This window comes from Electrona antarctica (genome assembly GCF_951216825.1).
Source record: "Electrona antarctica genome assembly, chromosome: 8".
Lineage (NCBI taxonomy): Eukaryota > Metazoa > Chordata > Actinopteri > Myctophiformes > Myctophidae > Electrona > Electrona antarctica.
In genome coordinates this window covers 13547564-13563117 of record NC_136789.1, presented here as the reverse complement: position 1 = coordinate 13563117, position 15554 = coordinate 13547564, and positions in this window count along the sequence as shown.

Below are 15554 nucleotides of genomic sequence, written 5' to 3'. Positions count from 1 at the left end.
ACTGTACTGTACTGTACTGTACTGTACTGTACTGTACTGTACTGTACTGTACTGTACTGTACTGTACTGTACTGTACTCAATCAATCAATCAAAACTTTATTTGTATAGCACATTTCATACAGCAAGTGCAACCCAATGTGCTTCACAGATTACAAATAGAAGAGACATTTAAAAGAAACAAGAAAATATTTGACATTGCGAATAAACATAAGCAATGCTAAAAAGGTATGTCTTAAGATTTATCTTGAAAATGTCTGTGGATTCAGAGAGTCGCAGGTTTACAGGCAGGCTGTTCCAGCACATTATACGACCATAATAGCTAAAGGCTGCTTCTCCATGCCTTTTAGTTTTGGGTCTAGCCTTAGGAACCTCTAAAAGACCAGTTCCTGAGGATCTCAGAGCTCTTCCAGGCACACACCCAGGGAGCATTTCAGACAAATATGCAGGTGCATTTCCATGAATAGATTTAAAAACCAGCAGAAGGACCTTAAAATCAATTCTAGAAGAAACAGGCAACCAGTGAAGTGACTTTAAAATGGGTGTGATGTGTGCTCACCGTCTGGTCTTGATCAGTACGCGTGCTGCTGCATTCTGGACTAGTTGTAGCCGGGCAACTTCTTTTTTTGGGACACCAGATAGGAGAGCATTATAGTAATCTAGCCTGCTAGTGATAAATGCGTGCATTAACCTTTCTGTGTCAGCGTGTGAGAGAAACCCACAGACTCTGACAATATTCCTTAAATGATAAAAAGACACTTTAGTGATGTTACTGATATGGGCCTTGAAGTTTAGATTGGAGTAAATTATGACACCAAGGTTTTTTACCTGCTTTTAATTTAGCAGAGACTTGTTCCCTGTGGGGGTCATCCCCAATAACTAGGATTTCGGTTTTGTCTTTGTTCAACTGGAGAAATCCAGACATTGATATCCGAGATGCAGTTTGTTAGGGTGTCAATGAGGCTGAGGTCCTTAGGGGATATGGATATATAAAGTTTTATGATTTCCATACCAGCCTAGGTATGGAAATGGCAGCATATACAGATTAAAAAGCATAGGACCTAGGATAGAGCCTTGGGGCACCCCACATGTTATCTCCATCTTTTCAGATGTATGGTCACCCAGGGCCACAAAGGAATCTCGTCTTGTCAGATAGGATATGGACCACTTGAGGACAGTGCCAGAGAGACCAACGTGGCTCTCAAGTCTGTCCAAAAGATTGTTGTGGTCGATCATATCGAACGCTGAACAAGGACGGACAGGTGTTTAGTGTCAGCGTTCATTCTAAGGTAATTTATGACCTTGACTAGGGCCGTCTCTGTGCTGTGATTTGGTCTAAATCATATAATATACAGGTATTATTATTAGTTAAAAACTCATGTAGTTGATTAAAGACCAGTTTTTCTAAAATCTTACTTAAAAAGGGAAGATTTGATATGGGCCGATAATTACTGAGGAGTAGACTATCCAGGTTATTCTTTTTGTGGATTCGTTTTACAATAGCAGTTTTGAGTGATTTGGGGAATGTGCCTGTGAGAAGGGATTGGTTGACCAGGATAAAGAGTTTTGTATCAATGTTGTTACTCAAAGGGAAAAGCAGACTGCATTGTGGCAGGTAGCAAGTAGGTCAGTGACTTAGCACACTGGCTGCATGATCTGGAGGTTGTGGGTACAAACCCCACTCAAATCTTTACTTGCCAAAATCTGCCATTGACCCCCATTCTGAATTTCTCAAATTTAAAAGCACTACATTTCTAAAACTATGAAACATTTCAAAGATTCCTTTTCAGGCAAACATGCAGTGGCGTGCACAGACATTTAGAGGGGCAGGTGCTCAAGTGGAATAAAAGGGCACTTTGTGCAGCGCGTGGAACCGGCCGGTTGCCTTAATAGTGTGAGATTTATAGATTGTGGGGCCTAAATAATATATTAGAAGCTTTTTATCAAGAATTGATCAATGTTACCATGGTCCACATACTGTCAAGTGTAACTGTACAAAAACTTTTTTTTTTCCAAGGGCACATTGCCAAAAGGGCAGGGGGTGCTCTAGCACCCCCTAGTGTCTATCTGTGCACGCCACTGCAAACATGTCCACCGTAAGATGAACCTAAATAGGTTTGAATGGGGTTTCTAGGTGTAAGTATGTAGGACTAGTAGCATGCCAAAGTTTATGCTATTGCCATTGAGAATACATTGGGCGTTTAAGTTAAAAAACTCAGAAACTATAAAACATTTCAAAGTAAAAAGTTACAGCATGTGTCTCCACAGTAAGCTGATTTATACAAAGTGTGAATGGAGTTTCTAGGTGAAAGTGATTTTTTGACGTGCCACTATCTGCCATTATAAATTTCTCAAATTTGAAAGCACTATATTTCTAAAACTATGAAACATTTCAAAGATTCCTTTTCAGGCAAACATGTCCACAGTAAGATGAACCTAAATAGGTTTAAATGGGGTTTCTAGGTGTAAGTGTGTAGGACTAGTAGCATGCCAAAGTTATACATTTCTCATATTTGGTTTCGGACGGCATACTAAGCATGTCGTTTTTCGTGATTTTGGAGGATTTGAAAAAAAGATGAAAAGCATGAAAAAACGACATACTATAGTTCATGGTTTCGGACGGCATACTATAGCATGTCGTTTTTCGTGATTTTGGAGGATTTGAAAAAAATATGAAAATCATGAAAAAACGACATACAATAGTTCATGGTTTCGGACTGCATACTATAGCATGTCGTTTTTCGTGATTTTGGAGGATTTGAAAAAAAGATGAAAATCATGAAAAAACAACATACTATATAGTCCATGGCTCCGGACGTCATACTATAGTATATCATATTTTCATGATTTTGGGACACATATATCAGAGCCAGGACTTGAACCTGCGGCCTCCTGATTCCTAGACAGGCTCTATACCCAGTGAGCCACTGTGCATGCTGTTCTCAAAAGGCTGAATAGATAATGACAGAAGAGCCAGAGACTTGTTTCCATTGTGGTTCATAAACATTCAAACGTCTAGAGATAAACCACAGCAAAAGAGACAATAGACAAATCTCCTGTTATTTTATTTTTTGTATTTTATATTTGTATCAATGTTGTTACTCAAAGGGAAAAGCAGACTGCATTGTGGCAGGTAGCAAGTAGGTCAGTGACTTAGCACACTGGCTGCATGATCTGGAGGTTGTGGGTTCAAACCCCACTCAAATCTTTACTTGCCAAAATCTGCCATTGACCCCCATTCTGAATTTCTCAAATTTAAAAGCACTATATTTCTAAAACTATGAAACATTTCAAAGATTCCTTTTCAGGCAAACATGTCCACAGTAAGATGAACCTAAATAGGTTTGAATGGGGTTTCTAGGTGTAAGTATGTAGGACTAGTAGCATGCCAAAGTTTGTGCTATTGCCATTGAGAATGCATTGGGCGTTTAAGTTAGAAACTACAAAACATTTCAAAGTAAAAAGTTCCAGCATGTGTCTCCACAGTAAGCTGAAACTGAAACAGTGTGAATGCAGTTTCTAGGTGAAAGTGCTTTTTTGACGTGCCAATATCTGCCATTGAGCCCCATTGTAGATTTCTCAAATTTGAAAGCACTATATTTCTAAAACTATGAAACATTTCAAAGATTCCTTTTCAGGCAAACATGTCCACCGTAAGATGAACCTAAGTAGGTTTGAATGGGGTTTCTAGGTGTAAGTATGTAGGACTAGTAGCGTGACGACGAGTATAATAAACTGGAAGAAAAGTAACGAGTGTGTGTTCTGGTCCTGTTGATTGAGCAGAGCAGGACCTATAAGGTTTATAGGTCCTTCTCAGCTCAATCAACAGGACCAGAATACACCTGGGCTGGCTGCCAGGATCACATCCACCAATGGGGAGGCTGTCTGTGTCCTGTCATGGTTTCTCCTCTGTATTATCTGATTAACATCCACGATAACACTTAAAAGCACTAAGGACACCTTTGATGCACAGCACCATTCATTCAAATGCTCTGTACATGATCCCAAGGCCCCATTTGAAAAGTAACACCAAGAAGAACAACTTACGACCTAAAAATCACTGAGAGCTCAGTGGCACCCTTGTTAAGATGACGTCCATGTGAGCCAGAGGTTGTGAGTTCAAATCTAGCTGAGTTCCTCCTACTTTCACTCTGCAGCATCTTTTGGAGAATAACATCCAGAAGAGAACTGGAAAGAGATGGAAAGCTGTGGAGATTCTCAGAGAGCATGGTGGCACTCTGTGATAAGCTGCTGTCTATGTGAGCCACAGGTTGTGGGTTCAAGTTCAGCCCATGGCCTCAGACGGAATACTTTAGCATGCCGTTTTGCATAATTTTTTAGGATTTGAAAAAAAGACGAAAATGACCCCGAGACGATGGGCTATAGCCCATGGTCTCGGAGTGATTTTTGTCTTTTCATCAAATCCTCAAAAATGATGAAAAACGGCAACGGTATGCCGTCCGATATGGGCTATAGCCCATGGTCATAAATTATGAAAAACGAGGATTTGAAAAAATGACGAAAATGACTCCGAGACGATGGGCTATAGCCCATGGTCTCGGAGTGATTTTCGTCTTTTTTTCAAATCCTCAAAAATGATGCAAAACGGCATGCTATAGTATGCCGTTCGAGACCATGGGCTATAGCCCATCGTCTCGGAGTGATTTCCGTCTTTTTTTCAAATCCTCAAAAATGATGAAAAACGGCATGCTATAGTATGCCGTCCGATATGGGCTATAGCCCATGGTCATAAATGATGAAAAACGAGGATTTGAAAAAATGACGAAAATGACTCCGAGACGATGGGCTATAGCCCATGGTCTCGGAGTGATTTTCGTCTTTTTTTCAAATCCTCAAAAATGATGGAAAACGGCATGCTATAGTATGCCGTTCGAGACCATGGGCTATAGCCCATCGTCTCGGAGTGATTTCCGTCTTTTTTTCAAATCCTCAAAAATGATGAAAAACGGCATGCTATGCCGTCCGATATGGGCTATAGCCCATGGTCATAAATGATGAAAAACGAGGATTTGAAAAAATGACGAAAATGACTCCGAGACAGTGGGCTATAGCCCATGGTCTCGGAGTGATTTTCGTCTTTTTTCAAATCCTCAAAAATGATGCAAAACGGCATGCTATAGTATGCCGTCCGAGACCATGGGCTATAGCCCATCGTCTCGGAGTGATTTCCGTCTTTTTTTCAAATCCTCAAAAATGATGAAAAAAGGCATGCGGTCCGATATGGGCTATAGCCCATGGTCATAAATGATGAAAAACGAGGATTTGAAAAAAATGACGAAAATGACTCCGAGACGATGGGCTATAGCCCATGGTCTCGGAGTGATTTTCGTCTTTTTTTCAAATCCTCAAAAATGATGGAAAACGGCATGCTATAGTATGCCGTCCGAGACCATGGGCTATAGCCCATCGTCTCGGAGTGATTTCCGTCTTTTTTTCAAATCCTCAAAAATGATGAAAAAAGGCATGCTATAGTATGCGGTCCGATATGGGCTATAGCCCATGGTCATAAATGATGAAAAACGAGGATTTGAAAAAATGACGAAAATGACTCCGAGACGATGGGCTATATATAGCCCATGGTCTCGGAGTGATTTTCGTCTTTTTTCAAATCCTCAAAAATGATGCAAAAGGGCATGCTATAGTATGCCGTTTCTCCTCTGTATTATCTGATTAACATCCACGATAACACTTAAAAGCACTAAGGACACCTTTGATGCACAGCACCATTCATTCAAATGCTCTGTACATGATCCCAAGGCCCCATTTGAAAAGTGACACCAAGAAGAACGACTTACAACCTAAAAGTCACTGAGAGCTCAGTGGCACCCTTGTTAAGATGACGTCCATGTGAGCCAGAGGTTGTGAGTTCAAATCCAGCTGAGTTCCTCCTACTTTCACTCTGCAGCATGTTTTGGAGAATAACATCCAGAAGAGAACTGGAAAGAGATGGAAAGCTGTGGAGATTCTCAGAGAGCATGGTGGCACTCTGTGATAAGCTGCTGTCTATGTGAGCCACAGGTTGTGGGTTCAAGTTCAGCCCATGGCCTCAGACGGCATACTTTAGCATGCCGTTTTGCATCATTTTTTAGGATTTGAAAAAAAGACGAAAATGACCCCGAGACGATGGGCTATAGCCCATGGTCTCGGAGTGATTTTCGTCTTTTTTTCAAATCCTCAAAAATGATGCAAAACGGCATGCTATAGTATGCCGTCCGATATGGGCTATAGCCCATGGTCATAAATGATGAAAAACGAGGATTTGAAAAAATGACGAAAATGACTCCGAGACGATGGGCTATAGCCCATGGTCTCGGAGTGATTTTCGTCTTTTTTTCAAATCCTCAAAAATGATGGAAAACGGCATGCTATAGTATGCCGTTCGAGACCATGGGCTATAGCCCATCGTCTCGGAGTGATTTCCGTCTTTTTTTCAAATCCTCAAAAATGATGAAAAACGGCATGCTATAGTATGCCGTCCGATATGGGCTATAGCCCATGGTCATAAATGATGAAAAACGAGGATTTGAAAAAATGACGAAAATGACTCCGAGACGATGGGCTATAGCCCATGGTCTCGGAGTGATTTTCGTCTTTTTTTCAAATCCTCAAAAATGATGGAAAACGGCATGCTATAGTATGCCGTTCGAGACCATGGGCTATAGCCCATCGTCTCGGAGTGATTTCCGTCTTTTTTTCAAATCCTCAAAAATGATGAAAAACGGCATGCTATGCCGTCCGATATGGGCTATAGCCCATGGTCATAAATGATGAAAAACGAGGATTTGAAAAAATGACGAAAATGACTCCGAGACAGTGGGCTATAGCCCATGGTCTCGGAGTGATTTTCGTCTTTTTTCAAATCCTCAAAAATGATGCAAAACGGCATGCTATAGTATGCCGTCCGAGACCATGGGCTATAGCCCATCGTCTCGGAGTGATTTCCGTCTTTTTTTCAAATCCTCAAAAATGATGAAAAAAGGCATGCTATAGTATGCGGTCCGATATGGGCTATAGCCCATGGTCATAAATGATGAAAAACGAGGATTTGAAAAAAATGACGAAAATGACTCCGAGACGATGGGCTATAGCCCATGGTCTCGGAGTGATTTTCGTCTTTTTTTCAAATCCTCAAAAATGATGGAAAACGGCATGCTATAGTATGCCGTCCGAGACCATGGGCTATAGCCCATCGTCTCGGAGTGATTTCCGTCTTTTTTTCAAATCCTCAAAAATGATGAAAAAAGGCATGCTATAGTATGCGGTCCGATATGGGCTATAGCCCATGGTCATAAATGATGAAAAACGAGGATTTGAAAAAATGACGAAAATGACTCCGAGACGATGGGCTATATATAGCCCATGGTCTCAGAGTGATTTTCGTCTTTTTTCAAATCCTCAAAAATGATGCAAAAGGGCATGCTATAGTATGCCGTTTCTCCTCTGTATTATCTGATTAACATCCACGCTAACACTTAAAAGCACTAAGGACACCTTTGATGCACAGCACCATTCATTCAAATGCTCTGTACATGATCCCAAGGCCCCATTTGAAAAGTGACACCAAGAAGAACGACTTACAACCTAAAAGTCACTGAGAGCTCAGTGGCACCCTTGTTAAGATGACGTCCATGTGAGCCAGAGGTTGTGAGTTCAAATCCAGCTGAGTTCCTCCTACTTTCACTCTGCAGCATGTTTTGGAGAATAACATCCAGAAGAGAACTGGAAAGAGATGGAAAGCTGTGGAGATTCTCAGAGAGCATGGTGGCACTCTGTGATAAGCTGCTGTCTATGTGAGCCACAGGTTGTGGGTTCAAGTTCAGCCCATGGCCTCAGACGGCATACTTTAGCATGCCGTTTTGCATCATTTTTTAGGATTTGAAAAAAAGACGAAAATGACCCCGAGACGATGGGCTATAGCCCATGGTTTCGGAGTGATTTTTGTCTTTTTTTAAAATCCTCAAAAATGATGAAAAACGGCATGCTATAGTATGCCGTCCGATATGGGCTATAGCCCATGGTCATAAATTATGAAAAACGAGGATTTGAAAAAATGACGAAGATGACTCCGAGACGATGGGCTATAGCCCATGGTCTCTGAGTGATTTTCGTCTTTTTTTCAAATCCTGAAAAATGATGCAAAACGGCATGCTATAGTATGCCGTTCGAGACCATGGGCTATAGCCCATCGTCTCGGAGTGATTTCCGTCTTTTTTTCAAATCCTCAAAAATGATGAAAAACGGCATGTATGCCGTCCGATATGGGCTATAGCCCATGGTCATAAATGATGAAAAACGAGGATTTGAAAAAATGACGAAAATGACTCCGAGACGATGGGCTATAGCCCATGGTCTCGGAGTGATTTTCGTCTTTTTTTCAAATCCTCAAAAATTATGAAAAACGGCATGCTATAGTATGCCGTCCGATATGGGCTATAGCCCATGGTCATAAATGATGAAAAACGAGGATTTGAAAAAATGACGAAAATGACTCCGAGACGATGGGCTATAGCCCATGGTCTCGGAGTGATTATCGTCTTTTTTTCAAATCCTCAAAAATGATTGAAAACGGCATGCTATAGTATGCCGTTCGAGACCATGGGCTATAGCCCATCGTCTCGGAGTGATTTCCGTCTTTTTTTCAAATCCTCAAAAATGATGAAAAACGGCATGCTATAGTATGCCGTCCGATATGGGCTATAGCCCATGGTCATAAATTATGAAAAACGAGGATTTGAAAAAATTACGAAGATGACTCCGAGACGATGGGCTATAGCCCATGGTCTCTGAGTGATTTTCGTCTTTTTTTCAAATCCTGAAAAATGATGCAAAACGGCATGCTATAGTATGCCGTTCGAGACCATGGGCTATAGCCCATCGTCTCGGAGTGATTTCCGTCTTTTTTTCAAATCCTCAAAAATGATGAAAAACGGCATGCTATAGTATGCCGTCCGATATGGGCTATAGCCCATGGTCATAAATGATGAAAAACGAGGATTTGAAAAAATGACGAAAATGACTCCGAGACGATGGGCTATAGCCCATGGTCTCGGAGTGATTTTCGTCTTTTTTTCAAATCCTCAAAAATGATGAAAAACGGCATGCTATAGTATGCCGTCCGATATGGGCTATAGCCCATGGTCATAAATGATGAAAAACGAGGATTTGAAAAAATGACGAAAATGACTCCGAGACGATGGGCTATAGCCCATGGTCTCGGAGTGATTTTCGTCTTTTTTTCAAATCCTCAAAAATGATTGAAAACGGCATGCTATAGTATGCCGTTCGAGACCATGGGCTATAGCCCATCGTCTCGGAGTGATTTCCGTCTTTTTTTCAAATCCTCAAAAATGATGAAAAACGGCATGCTATAGTATGCCGTCCGATATGGGCTATAGCCCATGGTCATAAATGATGAAAAACGAGGATTTGAAAAAATGACGAAAATGACTCCGAGACGATGGGCTATAGCCCATGGTCTCGGAGTAATTTTCGTCTTTTTTTCAAATCCTCAAAAATGATGCAAAACGGCATGCTATAGTATGCCGTCCGAGACCATGGGCTATAGCCCATCGTCTCGGAGTGATTTCCGTCTTTTTTTCAAATCCTCAAAAATGATGAAAAAAGGCATGCTATAGTATGCGGTCCGATATGGGCTATAGCCCATGGTCATAAATGATGAAAAAAGAGGATTTGAAAAAATGACGAAAATGACTCCGAGACGATGGGCTATAGCCCATGGTCTCGGAGTGATTTTCGTCTTTTTTTCAAATCCTCAAAAATGATGGAAAACGGCATGCTATAGTATGCCGTTCGAGACCATGGGCTATAGCCCATCGTCTCGGAGTGATTTCCGTCTTTTTTTCAAATCCTCAAAAATGATGAAAAACGGCATGCTATAGTATGCCGTCCGATATGGGCTATAGCCCATGGTCATAAATGATGAAAAACGAGGATTTGAAAAAATGACGAAAATGACTCCGAGACCATGGGCTATAGCCCATGGTCTCGGAGTGATTTTCGTCTTTTTTCAAATCCTCAAAAATGATGCAAAAGGGCATGCTATAGTATGCCGTTTCTCCTCTGTATTATCTGATTAACATCCACGATAACACTTAAAAGCACTAAGGACACCTTTGATGCACAGCACCATTCATTCAAATGCTCTGTACATGATCCCAAGGCCCCATTTGAAAAGTGACACCAAGAAGAACGACTTACAACCTAAAAGTCACTGAGAGCTCAGTGGCACCCTTGTTAAGATGACGTCCATGTGAGCCAGAGGTTGTGAGTTCAAATCCAGCTGAGTTCCTCCTACTTTCACTCTGCAGCATGTTTTGGAGAATAACATCCAGAAGAGAACTGGAAAGAGATGGAAAGCTGTGGAGATTCTCAGAGAGCATGGTGGCACTCTGTGATAAGCTGCTGTCTATGTGAGCCACAGGTTGTGGGTTCAAGTTCAGCCCATGGCCTCAGACGGCATACTATAGCATGCCGTTTTGCATCATTTTTTAGGATTTGAAAAAAAGACGAAAATGACCCCGAGACGATGGGCTATAGCCCATGGTCTCGGAGTGATTTTTGTCTTTTTTTAAAATCCTCAAAAATGATGAAAAACGGCATGCTATAGTGCCGTCCGATATGGGCTATAGCCCATGGTCATAAATTATGAAAAACGAGGATTTGAAAAAATGACGAAGATGACTCCGAGACGATGGGCTATAGCCCATGGTCTCTGAGTGATTTTCGTCTTTTTTTCAAATCCTGAAAAATGATGCAAAACGGCATGCTATAGTATGCCGTTCGAGACCATGGGCTATAGCCCATCGTCTCGGAGTGATTTCCGTCTTTTTTTCAAATCCTCAAAAATGATGAAAAACGGCATGCTATAGTATGCCGTCCGATATGGGCTATAGCCCATGGTCATAAATGATGAAAAACGAGGATTTGAAAAAATGACGAAAATGACTCCGAGACGATGGGCTATAGCCCATGGTCTCGGAGTGATTTTCGTCTTTTTTTCAAATCCTCAAAAATGATGAAAAACGGCATGCTATAGTATGCCGTCCGATATGGGCTATAGCCCATGGTCATAAATGATGAAAAACGAGGATTTGAAAAAATGACGAAAATGACTCCGAGACGATGGGCTATAGCCCATGGTCTCGGAGTGATTTTCGTCTTTTTTTCAAATCCTCAAAAATGATGGAAAACGGCATGCTATAGTATGCCGTTCGAGACCATGGGCTATAGCCCATCGTCTCGGAGTGATTTCCGTCTTTTTTTCAAATCCTCAAAAATGATGAAAAACGGCATGCTATAGTATGCCGTCCGATATGGGCTATAGCCCATGGTCATAAATGATGAAAAACGAGGATTTGAAAAAATGACGAAAATGACTCAGACGATGGGCTATAGCCCATGGTCTCGGAGTGATTTTCGTCTTTTTTTCAAATCCTCAAAAATTATGCAAAACGGCATGCTATAGTATGCCGTCCGAGACCATGGGCTATAGCCCATCGTCTCGGAGTGATTTCCGTCTTTTTTTCAAATCCTCAAAAATGATGAAAAAAGGCATGCTATAGTATGCGGTCCGATATGGGCTATAGCCCATGGTCATAAATGATGAAAAAAGAGGATTTGAAAAAATGACGAAAATGACTCCGAGACGATGGGCTATAGCCCATGGTCTCGGAGTGATTTTCGTCTTTTTTTCAAATCCTCAAAAATGATTGAAAACGGCATGCTATAGTATGCCGTTCGAGACCATGGGCTATAGCCCATCGTCTCGGAGTGATTTCCGTCTTTTTTTCAAATCCTCAAAAATGATGAAAAACGGCATGCTATAGTATGCCGTCCGATATGGGCTATAGCCCATGGTCATAAATGATGAAAAACGAGGATTTGAAAAAATGACGAAAATGACTCCGAGACGATGGGCTATAGCCCATGGTCTCGGAGTGATTTTCGTCTTTTTTTCAAATCCTCAAAAATTATGCAAAACGGCATGCTATAGTATGCCGTCCGAGACCATGGGCTATAGCCCATCGTCTCGGAGTGATTTCCGTCTTTTTTTCAAATCCTCAAAAATGATGAAAAAAGGCATGCTATAGTATGCGGTCCGATATGGGCTATAGCCCATGGTCATAAATGATGAAAAAAGAGGATTTGAAAAAATGACGAAAATGACTCCGAGACGATGGGCTATAGCCCATGGTCTCGGAGTGATTTTCGTATTTTTTTCAAATCCTCAAAAATGATTGAAAACGGCATGCTATAGTATGCCGTTCGAGACCATGGGCTATAGCCCATCGTCTCGGAGTGATTTCCGTCTTTTTTTCAAATCCTCAAAAATGATGAAAAACGGCATGCTATAGTATGCCGTCCGATATGGGCTATAGCCCATGGTCATAAATGATGAAAAACGAGGATTTGAAAAAATGACGAAAATGACTCCGAGACGATGGGCTATAGCCCATGGTCTCGGAGTGATTTTCGTCTTTTTTTCAAATCCTCAAAAATGATGCAAAACGGCATGCTATAGTATGCCGTCCGAGACCATGGGCTATAGCCCATCGTCTCGGAGTGATTTCTGTCTTTTTTTCAAATCCTCAAAAATGATGAAAAACGGCATGCCATAGTATGCGGTCCGATATGGGCTATAGCCCATGGTCATAAATGATGAAAAACGAGGATTTGAAAAAATGACGAAAATGACTCCGAGACGATGGGCTATAGGCTATAGCCCATGGTCTCGGAGTGATTTTCGTCTTTTTTCAAATCCTCAAAAATGATGCAAAAGGGCATGCTATAGTATGCCGTTTCTCCTCTGTATTATCTGATTAACATCCACGATAACACTTAAAAGCACTAAGGACACCTTTGATGCACAGCACCATTCATTCAAATGCTCTGTACATGATCCCAAGGCCCCATTTGAAAAGTGACACCAAGAAGAACGACTTACAACCTAAAAGTCACTGAGAGCTCAGTGGCACCCTTGTTAAGATGACGTCCATGTGAGCCAGAGGTTGTGAGTTCAAATCCAGCTGAGTTCCTCCTACTTTCACTCTGCAGCATGTTTTGGAGAATAACATCCAGAAGAGAACTGGAAAGAGATGGAAAGCTGTGGAGATTCTCAGAGAGCATGGTGGCACTCTGTGATAAGCTGCTGTCTATGTGAGCCACAGGTTGTGGGTTCAAGTTCAGCCCATGGCCTCAGACGGCATACTATAGCATGCCGTTTTGCATCATTTTTTAGGATTTGAAAAAAAGACGAAAATGACCCCGAGACGATGGGCTATAGCCCATGGTCTCGGAGTGATTTTTGTCTTTTTTAAAAATCCTCAAAAATGATGAAAAACGGCATGCTATAGTATGCCGTCCGATATGGGCTATAGCCCATGGTCATAAATTATGAAAAACGAGGATTTGAAAAAATGACGAAAACGACTCCGAGACGATGGGCTATAGCCCATGGTCTCGGAGTGATTTTCGTCTTTTTTTCAAATCCTCAAAAATGATGGAAAACGGCATGCTATAGTATGCCGTTCGAGACCATGGGCTATAGCCCATCGTCTCGGAGTGATTTCCGTCTTTTTTTCAAATCCTCAAAAATGATGAAAAACGGCATGCTATAGTATGCCGTCCGATATGGGCTATAGCCCATGGTCATAAATGATGAAAAACGAGGATTTGAAAAAATGACGAAAATGACTCCGAGACGATGGGCTATAGCCCATGGTCTCGGAGTGATTTTCGTCTTTTTTTCAAATCCTCAAAAATGATGCAAAACGGCATGCTATAGTATGCCGTCCGAGACCATGGGCTATAGCCCATCGTCTCGGAGTGATTTCCGTCTTTTTTTCAAATCCTCAAAAATGATGAAAAAAGGCATGCTATAGTATGCGGTCCGATATGGGCTATAGCCCATGGTCATAAATGATGAAAAACGAGGATTTGAAAAAATGACGAAAATGACTCCGAGACGATGGGCTATAGCCCATGGTCTCGGAGTGATTTTCGTCTTTTTTTCAAATCCTCAAAAATGATGGAAAACGGCATGCTATAGTATGCCGTTCGAGACCATGGGCTATAGCCCATCGTCTCGGAGTGATTTCCGTCTTTTTTTCAAATCCTCAAATAATGATGAAAAACGGCATGCTATAGTATGCCGTCCGATATGGGCTATAGCCCATGGTCATAAATGATGAAAAACGAGGATTTGAAAAAATGACGAAAATGACTCCGAGACGATGGGCTATAGCCCATGGTCTCGGAGTGATTTTCGTCTTTTTTTCAAATCCTCAAAAATGATGGAAAACGGCATGCTATAGTATGCCGTTCGAGACCATGGGCTATAGCCCATCGTCTCGGAGTGATTTCCGTCTTTTTTTCAAATCCTCAAAAATGATGAAAAACGGCATGCTATAGTATGCCGTCCGATATGGGCTATAGCCCATGGTCATAAATGATGAAAAACGAGGATTTGAAAAAATGACGAAAATGACTCCGAGACGATGGGCTATAGCCCATGGTCTCGGAGTGATTTTCGTCTTTTTTTCAAATCCTCAAAAATGATGGAAAACGGCATGCTATAGTATGCCGTTCGAGACCATGGGCTATAGCCCATCGTCTCGGAGTGATTTCCGTCTTTTTTTCAAATCCTCAAATAATGATGAAAAACGGCATGCTATAGTATGCCGTCCGATATGGGCTATAGCCCATGGTCATAAATGATGAAAAACGAGGATTTGAAAAAATGACGAAAATGACTCCGAGACGATGGGCTATAGCCCATGGTCTCGGAGTGATTTTCGTCTTTTTTTCAAATCCTCAAAAATGATGGAAAACGGCATGCTATAGTATGCCGTTCGAGACCATGGGCTATAGCCCATCGTCTCGGAGTGATTTCCGTCTTTTTTTCAAATCCTCAAAAATGATGAAAAACGGCATGCTATAGTATGCCGTCCGATATGGGCTATAGCCCATGGTCATAAATGATGAAAAACGAGGATTTGAAAAAATGACGAAAATGACTCCGAGACGATGGGCTATAGCCCATGGTCTCGGAGTGATTTTCGTCTTTTTTTCAAATCCTCAAAAATGATGCAAAACGGCATGCTATAGTATGCCGTCCGAGACCATGGGCTATAGCCCATCGTCTGAGTGATTTCCGTCTTTTTTTCAAATCCTCAAAAATGATGGAAAACGGCATGCTATAGTATGCCGTTCGAGACCATGGGCTATAGCCCATCGTCTCGGAGTGATTTCCGTCTTTTTTTCAAATCCTCAAATAATGATGAAAAACGGCATGCTATAGTATGCCGTCCGATATGGGCTATAGCCCATGGTCATAAATGATGAAAAACGAGGATTTGAAAAAATGACGAAAATGACTCCGAGACGATGGGCTATAGCCCATGGTCTCGGAGTGATTTTCGTCTTTTTTTCAAATCCTCAAAAATGATGGAAAACGGAATGCTATAGTATGCCGTTCGAGACCATGGGCTATAGCCCATCGTCTCGGAGTGATTTC